Source organism: Nomascus leucogenys, chromosome 5, assembly GCF_006542625.1.
Source record: "Nomascus leucogenys isolate Asia chromosome 5, Asia_NLE_v1, whole genome shotgun sequence".
In the NCBI taxonomy this organism is placed as follows: Eukaryota; Metazoa; Chordata; class Mammalia; order Primates; family Hylobatidae; genus Nomascus; species Nomascus leucogenys.
Window position 1 is genome coordinate 9,170,744 of NC_044385.1, and position 9,419 is coordinate 9,180,162.

Genomic DNA, 9,419 nt, shown 5'->3' on the forward strand with positions numbered 1-9,419 from the left:
CTTTGAAAATGGAGAAGTCATCAGAACTCTTTTACTACTTGGGATTGATCATACTGGTTCCCTTACTGCAAATGAGATTTAGCCTATGATACAACAGCCCCACCTTCTACAAACATTCTGGGGTGCTACTACCTAACACATCACCTCAGTGTCACCTCACTGGGTAACCTGGAACTTCCAGGCTCCTTGCATCCATGTGCAAGCCTTGGAGACCTGGGGAATCCTACATGAATTCATTGACCTACTTTCCCTCTGCTGACACTCTCCGTCATACTCTTATTGTATGATCAATGGTTTATTTATACATTCTTTGAACTAAAAATTTTGGCCAGGTGCAGTGGCTCATGCCTGTAATCCCAGCACTTTGGGAGGCCAAAGTAGGCAGATCCCTTGAGGCCTAGAGTTCGAGACCACCCTGGGTAACAAAGTGAGATGCTGTCTCTACAAAAATAATACAAAAATTAGCCAGGCGTGGTGGCACATGCCTGTAGTTCCAGCTACTCGGGCGGGTGTGCGGTGGGAGGTTTGCTTAAGCCTGGGAGATCAGGACTGCAGTGAGCTGTGACTGTGCCACTGTACTCCAACCTAGGTGACAGAGAGAGAGAGACCCTTTCTCAGAAAAACAACAACAAAAAGAAGTACATTAAATGCTAACAGTATTTATCTCTGTGCATAATCTAATTAATTTTGCTTTCAGATTTTTGGATTTTTTAACAATTCTGTGCAATACTCCTGTATCTTAGTAAGAGAAATACAAACAAAAAAATGAGCAAAATGCTCCCAAGCTTGCATTGGCCTTTTCATTATTCCATGTTACCTCATATTCTAGAACTTGGTTTCAACTGGAAAGTTCACAGAGGTTACACAATATAAAGTGAGTGAATGAAGTGGGAGGTTGAGACTATCATGAACTGGAAAGCATACACATCATCTACAAGAGAAATTGCTGTTTGGCTACCAAGTTTTGTGGGATTGTGGGGCTAGAATTTCCAGATTTCCAATATTCCAAAGAAGCCAGAACTCTTCTAGGTTTAAAGTATTTGAAGAGTGTTGTTGATGTACGCTTTTAGTAATAACAACAAGTAAGCATTTATTGTTTGTTTGTTCTTCTTGGTGTTAAATTTTGTGGCACTAACTCCTGAATCAGTACTTTATTCTATAGATTGCATAATTCCAGGACTAATGAACTTCTCAGTGGTAGTGAGTAGTGTATGAGTCTGATATCTTGCTTTTTAAAAAAATTCTGCCAAAATTATTGAATATTTTGTTACTTGGCATCATACCCTTGCTTCCCCTGCTAAGGTACCAATTATGTGTTGAAGACCTAGGACATAGCCATTTATTTAGGGGTATAGGATCAATATACTCAGCCCCGAACAGTCTTAACAATAATGACCCCCGAGTAAGGTATATCCTTGTTCGAGTATTATTGTGACCAAAAGTAAAAACAGTTACTTCTGTCAGACTCTTTATTTAAAAGTGCTAATATAATATTTGAGAAAAAAAATTTTTCAGTATTAAAGATGCTGATGGTTACTTGTGTATTATTATTTATTTATAAATATATTTAACCTACATATAAGTATATATAAATATATCAACCCTAGGTTGTAAAGTGTAAACATTTTATATCTAATGGGAATCTAAATATTACTTAAAATTTGTGAAGAAAATTATGATGTCTATGTTAAAATGTAGAGAGGTATGGCTTTGAAATTGAATTTTAATTTTAAAGCTTTTAGTCACTAGGCACAGAGTTGTGGAGAAGTTTTTGAGCCTCTTGTTTCTTCCCCATATCTATAATATAAAGATATTGATCACGTTACCTCAAAGAGTTTTTGAAGGGTTTAAAATAAATAATAAATATCTGGGTGTGGTGGCTGACGCCTTTAATCCCAGGACTTTGGTTGGCTGAGGTGGTGAGACAGCTTGAGCTCAGAAATCGAGACCAGCCTGGGCAACATAGCAAAACTCCATTTCTACAAAAAGTACAAAAATTAGCGGAGCTTGGTGGTGTGCACCTGTAGTTCCAGCTACTAAGGAGGCTGAAAAGGGAGGATGGCTTGAGCCTGGGAGGCAGAAATTGCGGTGAGCGTAGATCACGCCACTGCACTCCAACCTGGGCAACATAGCCAGAAGCTGTCTCAAAAATAAAAATAAATAAATAAATGAATAATAAATGCAAAGTTTATAAGTGCCATGCCTATGAAGTATTCAGCAAATGTCAAGTTAAAATTATTATCCTTTTTAGTAGCTGTGGAATAAAATGTAAAATTTGCATGACAGCTTGAGAAGCAAATGAATAATTCAAAGAAATGTCATGGGTATTTATTCTACCTGTTACTATGGCCATGCCCCACCTTTACCTCTGGACTTCACTCTACTGTCATTTTGGCTTGCTAGTGACCTAGGCAATGATTGCCTTTATCATATGTGTATCATGTCAAGCATCTTTCTGTGACAGCTAGTTTGGGCGTATATGGGATTCACAGAAAAAAAAAATCTAGTTTGAATGGCTTGACTAATTCCCATTAGTCTACCTGATTGTGTACCATGTAAGAATTTGAGAAAATTGACTCGCTTCCTGGCAAAGGAAAATAAGAAATATTAAACTAAAACCCGAAACCAAACGAAAACAAAAACTATCTGCACCACATGACCTTGTCTTGACTGTCATTTAAACCAAAGCCTGACTATGTGTTGGTGACAAGTTCCTTCAACCTTCCATATAATTAAATAATTTAAATGGTTTATTATTTCCATAAGGTCTTTTAATTTTATTAAGCTAATTTGCATATTTTTGAGGGCAAGTGGGGCTGGAGAGAGGTTAATTTAAACAGAAGAATGACTAAAGGTACATAGACTGAAATTCAAAGATACTTCCCAAAGTCCCATTCATTAGTTTCATGTATTTACTATTTCTGTTCCCATTAGACAACTAGTTTTGAGTGAGTAATACATCTTTCCCATAAATGGTCTGTGTGTTTCCTCTTCTCCCATACCACCCAATGTCTTACATTGCATAAGGCACTGGACCCTTCCCTCTTCTCCCATACTTCCCAATGTCTTACATTGCATAAGGCACTGGACTAACAAGAAGATATTGGACTAATGAGTTGTGCAAGGTTTCACTCCTAGCTGAGAATAACTGTTCCGTTTCTTGCTTTAAACAATTTCATTTTTAAGAATGATCTCTTTTTTCACATAGAAAGGAAGGATCACGAGATAATTCTGTTCATGCTAAAGTCCACAGAAACCAGTGAAGATTTCCACAGATGTCTCAACTCTAGCAGTGATTGTTCTTGTGCGAAGAGATGGAGACAGTTTGGAAAGCAGTTGCTGTGCCTTACTGTACAGTCCGCAGGGCTGAGCTCCGGAGCAACTGCAAGCCCCCAAGAAAATTTCATTAGGCAGTCTGTGTGCACTCCTAGGAGGACAGGATGGCAGTCTGCCATAGCATCTGTGCTCATTTTCCACTGAGTCACTCTGATCTCTCCTAAACTCACCCACTCTTCCCTAAATCCCACTTTTCAAAATATGTGGTATTCATAGGAGCACTCCCTGAGTGAAATAAAAAGGAATCTGAAAACTAAAAATAATAGATAATATGGTATGTTAATTGTCAGCCTACTCAATCTTATTGGGCTGTTCTCCACAGCTTTTAAATATGTGTGTGAATATATATATATATATTTTTCTTTCTTTCCACCATCTGCTCCAGTCCACTGTGAGTACGTCCTGCTGTGCTGCTCCTATAAATCCGTCCATGCCAACCCTCTGACATTCTTTTAGATCCTTTGGCATAGCTCCTTTTTTCCCCTCTCCAACACTCTTCTTCTATTTTGTGGCTTAGCATCACCAGCCTCCTTTCCACACTGCAGAGATGGCCTGTCTTTTCAGGAGGTGCTGCTGGCAAAATCAGATAGCTATGCCAACAAGCTTGTTGTGTTGTTGAAAAATACTAGGATTATCAGGTAAAAGAAAAAAAGAAAAGCAAAACACCAGAGAAGAGTTCAGAATAAAATTACAGACAAAATGAAAGTCAAATTTGAAATTTTACTAGTCATACGAGGCGATAGAAAACCTTAGCTTGCGTCAACTTCTTCTGCAAAGCTTCCCATGTCTCTCGTCTCACAGGATCACATAAGTGCCTCTTTGTTTTCTTAGCATCCCTACGCACATATCTATCGTAATATTTACCACACTGACCCATTCTTGGAGGTTTATTTACATTTCTTTTATTAGAATAAAAGTATCCTGTGAGTAGAAACTCTCCTGTTCCTCATTGATGCCTGGCACATAATACATAATTAATATGTTTTTACAATGAAATAAATAATAGGAGACGTCTTAGTCTGTTTGTGCTGCTACAACAGAATACCTGAGATGGAGTAATTTTTAATGATCAGAAATGTATTGGCTTATGTTTCTGGAGGCTGGGAAGTTTGAGATCAAGAGACTGGCATCTTGCCAGGGTCTTCTTGCTGTGTCATCCTTTGGTGGAGATTGGAAGGGCAGAGAGAGTGCAAGAGAGGCAACAAAAAAATGTCAAACTCTGCCTTTTGTTACCAGCCTAATTGTGTGATAACAGTGTTAAACCCTTTACTCTGTCTTCATGACCTAATCACCTCTTATTAGGCCCTACCTCCTAAGACTATTACTTTGGGGATTCAGTTTCCAACACTTCCTTTTTTGGAGGGCACATTCAAACCATAGCCAGCAACTATCTAATTCTTGTGTGTTATGTCTGTAAGAAGAAAGAAATATCACACAGCTAACTTTATGTCAGATTTAAAAATTTTACTATGATGTAAACAAATTGTTAATACACTTATGAGGCAAAATGCAGATAATTTTTTCACATTATACCTACTAAGCTGTAACAAGAATAAAAAAGCTCTGCTACCTGCCACTTAAACCTTTACTGAGAGCTTAACACATTAAGATGTCTTTTCTTGATACAAAGAAAAGGCACAGAAATGACCACAGATTTGATTTCTTGACTCCAAAAACACTATCAATTGATTGAACCAAGGTGTTCACTGTTCTTGATTACTCTCCCATTTGAATTTCTTACACTAAAAATTATCTATATTAGCTTTCAAGCTGTTTCATTTAGCTCTGATAGCGAGAAATGATAGGGTAGGTTTTATAGGTAATAAATCCCTAACTGATATTTAAATAAGTACAAAACTGACCTATTTTCTTAAAAATAATTAAGATTTTTAGTAACATACAAAACCTGAAAAATATTTCAGAAATTGCAAAGAAAAGTGAGACTTCTCTCAACCTCAGAAGTCTCTGTTCTCTTTTTAAAGGTATCCACTCTTTTTTTTTTTTTTTTTTTGTAGAGACGGAGTCTCGCTCTTTTGCCCAGGTCGGACTTGCAGTGGCGCGATCTCGGCTCACTGCAAGCTCCGCCTCCCGGGCATGCCATTCTCCCGCCTCAGCCTCCCTAAAGGTATCCACTCTTTCCCATTTATTGTATTTACTTTAGAAATGTTCTACATATTAAATCATGTATTTACATACAAAGCAATAGTTGTTATCTGTTGCTGCACAACAAATTATCAAAAATTGGCAGCTTAAAACATCACACATTCATTATTTCACAGTTTGTATGATTCAAGAATCTAGATGTAATTCATCTGTACCTTTTGCTGCAGGGTCACTCACAAGGCTACTGTCAATGTTGGCTAGGACTGGGGATCATCTCAAGGCTCGACTGGTGAAGGATACGCTTCCAACCTCACATGTTTGTTGGCAGGATTTAATTTCTGTATGAGAACCCCAATTTCTAGCTAGTAGTTTTCTGGAGGTCACCTTCAGTTCCTTGCCACATAGACCTCCCTGAGAAGACAACAGAGAGAGTCTGAGAGCAAGGCAGAAGTTCAAGTCTTTTGTAAATCTAATCATGAGCACACTATTTCCTCAACTCTGAGGTATTCTATTGGTTAGAAGCAAGTTACTTCATCAGTGGGATTTATATGAATCCATCAACACCAGGAAGAAAGAGTATCGGGAGCCATCCCCTAAGCTGCCTAACAAAGTCTGTACTTTGACCCCCAAATATTCATATTACTTCCACATGTAAAACATGTTCACGCCAATTTCCAAAAGTTCCCAAGAGTACTAAGCTATTTAAAAATTTGCTTTAAGTCCAAAATGTCATCACTAAAATCAGGTTCAGGTATAGAGGTTGTAGTTTGTTAAGCAGACCTCCCAGAGCACAGTTCCTCTCTATCTGTGAACCCGTGAAACCGAAGAGACATGTTATCTTCCCCTACCCACCCAACCTACAATGGTAGGTAGGGCTGCGGCATAGGATAGGAGCTGCAGACATTTCTATTAAAAATTGAGAGGTAAAAAAGTGTTCATAGGCTGGGCGTGGTGGCTCATGCCTGTAATCCCAGCACTTTGGGAAGCTGAGGTGGGTGGATCACCTGAGGTCAGGAGTTCAAGACCAGCTTGACCAACATGGTGAAACCCTGTCTCTACTAAAAATACAAAATTAGCTGGGTGTGGTGGCGCATGCCTGTAATCCCAGTGACTCAGGAGGCTAAGGCAGGAGAATTTCTTGAATCCAGAAGGTGGAGGTTGCAGTGAGCTGAGATCGTGCCATTGTACTCCAGCCTGGGCAACAGGAGCAAAACTCCGTCTCACCCACTCCCACCAAAAAAAGAGTTCATAGTAATTTTGAAATTTCACTAGGCAAAGGTTTGAAATTATTTGTTCCAAGGCCTGGGAATAATTCTCTGTGATCGTTGGCTCTGCCTTCTGGGCTCTTGATTTCTTACTTAAATTACCCTCTTTTTTTTTTTTCATGACAGGTAGAATGTGTTGCACTGACATGGGTTTCGCAGTATGCTTTTGGCCAGTAAAAATTCAGGGAAGTCCTAGAGTCTCTTTTCATTTTCTATTCTCTTTTCTCATTCAAACTATCCAAACTGGCAGTGTTTTGGTGATACAATTTTCTCAAATATTTTTCAGTCTTCTGTGAATTTCACTGGGGTTCATTCCATCCGATGGAAGTCACACCTACAAATGTGTCTAGATAAACCCTTTTCTACCTCGGGCTTCTGCTGAGGTGGCTAGGGACAATGCCCTAACACTTTCTAGAAGGCCTATGATTTTGTTGAAGGGCTTCATTAAGCATACTCTTAACTTTTTTTTCATGACTTTCTGTGACTAAGTACTCTGATCCTTTATCTTTCCAAGGTTTTAACAAAAAGTTTGTCCATTCACATATTCAGCTCTATCTTTAGTCCAGGCCTTATCTCTAGAACAGATTTTTCTGACAGTGGTTGAAGGTAATTTCTTAATTTTAGCATCTTTTGCCATATGAAGAGTTGAGAACTTTAAAAATCATCAGTCCTAATTTCTTTTTCATTTAACAGTTCAATCCTCAATTTCTCTCCTCTTACATTTTACCATAAGCGGCAAGAAGTAGGGTGGCATCTTCAACACTTTGCTTAGAAATTGCCTCAGCTAAATGACCAGGTTTATGATACAAATGTTCTGTTTTCCACATAATTGGGATGAAAACTTTGCCAAACTTTCTGCCACTTCATAATAAGGGTCCTTGTCCCTCTGGGTTTTGGTAACATGCCCCTCACTTTTGAGCCCTCATCAGCAGTATCCTCAAAGTTCACATTTTTACTAACAGCTTAGTCAAGGCAATTGAGGCTTTCTTTATAATTCTCCTTCAAATCTTTCCAGCCTCTTACCACTGCCCAGTTCCAATGCTACTCTCACACTTTTCATAATTGTTATGGAAACATCCTGCTTCCAGGCAGCAAAATATGTATTAGTTAGCCATTACTGCAGCTTAAGGCAATGCGTATTGATTATTGTATAGCGTCTCCAGACGTGGTGTCCAGCCATGGCTTACCTGTGTTCTCTGCTTCTAGGGCTTTCACAAGGCTTCAGTCAAGATGTTATCTAGGCCTGGGGTCTCTTCTCAACACTTCATTGCCGTCAAACCCCCTTCTAGGCTTTCATTACCAGCTATGGGATTGAGGGCTTCAGTTCCTTGCTGGCTGTTAGCCAGAAGCTGCCTCTCAGTTCTTTGTCATATAGAACTCTCCAAAGGGACCACCTACTACACCAAAGCATGAAAGGCAGAGAGGCAATATAATCTGCTAGCAAGATAGAACTTACAATTATATGTAGCCTAATAGTGGAAATGACATCCCATCTCATTTGTCATTTTCTATTTGTTAGAAGTAAGTCAAAGATCCCATCGACATGCAAGGGGTGTGAGTTACATAAGGGTTTGAGTACCAGGATGCAGGGATTCGCCGGGGGTGGAGGGGCGTCTTATAATCTGCCTACCAGAAACACTGTATGCCATTTTTCCCATTAAATAACATAATTTAAAAGTCGTTCCATATAAACGTATGTAGCAATATCTCTTTCTTAAAATGTCTTCTTAATATCTTTATCTATGGCTAAGTCTTTGCATATATTATATACTTGATCAATGCCACTTTATTAAAGAAGTAAAAAGTGACAAGAAACGTATGTGAAGCCTACTGAGGTATAAATTTCATAAATTTATAATATGTATCTGAATAAATTACGCTGAATTTATTCTACTTTATAGAGTTCTGATGGTCTGCTGAATATTAAAATCTACTTAGAAATAAAGTAAACAGGTCATTATTACTTTTCATTCATTGATTATATCTTTACATCCAAAATTTAATTCAGCTACAACATATAAAATTATAGTCTTAGGTTATTCTCTACTTCTTATGTACCTTACTAAAGGCTTAATTCACATGACCACAGTGAAGTCAAACTCAAAAGTGATATAAGAATATTAAATGAAATGAACTCTTAGATAGTAATATTCTAAACATAGAGCTGGTTTCACTTACTAGTAAAAAGAATTTGTAAAATTTCCTCTAGAGCAAATATTTTCATCAACTGTGACAGGCCAATAAAGGAAGCATTGCTCTTTGAATCCTCTCCTGACTCATTGCATTAGAAATCTGTTTCTATATCCCTTTTCCCCCTCAAGTAAATAACACTATGTTGTTGTTATCTGAGTTTTTGGTCCTAAAACTTCGTTTGACCATGTGTTTTATATGCATTCTTGTTAAGAGAAATAGAGAAAGATGGCACTCAATTGATCTCAAGACTCTCTTCATGAATATGAAAACAATATATATCTCACTTAAGGAACAGGGAATTTACTGAATACCCAATATAATATTTCCCCACCCTGCTGTAGTAATAAAAACATATTTAGTAAAATATTACCTTTTTTGATGAAAAATCAATCCCGTTAATTATTAAGGGATTGTTTAACACTCTCATAAATTTCCAAAAAATCTTTCAGGTTAATAGGACTTTATGATGTTACTTACTATTTTTGATAATAAAACTACATTAGAGGCCTTTTATATTTCTAT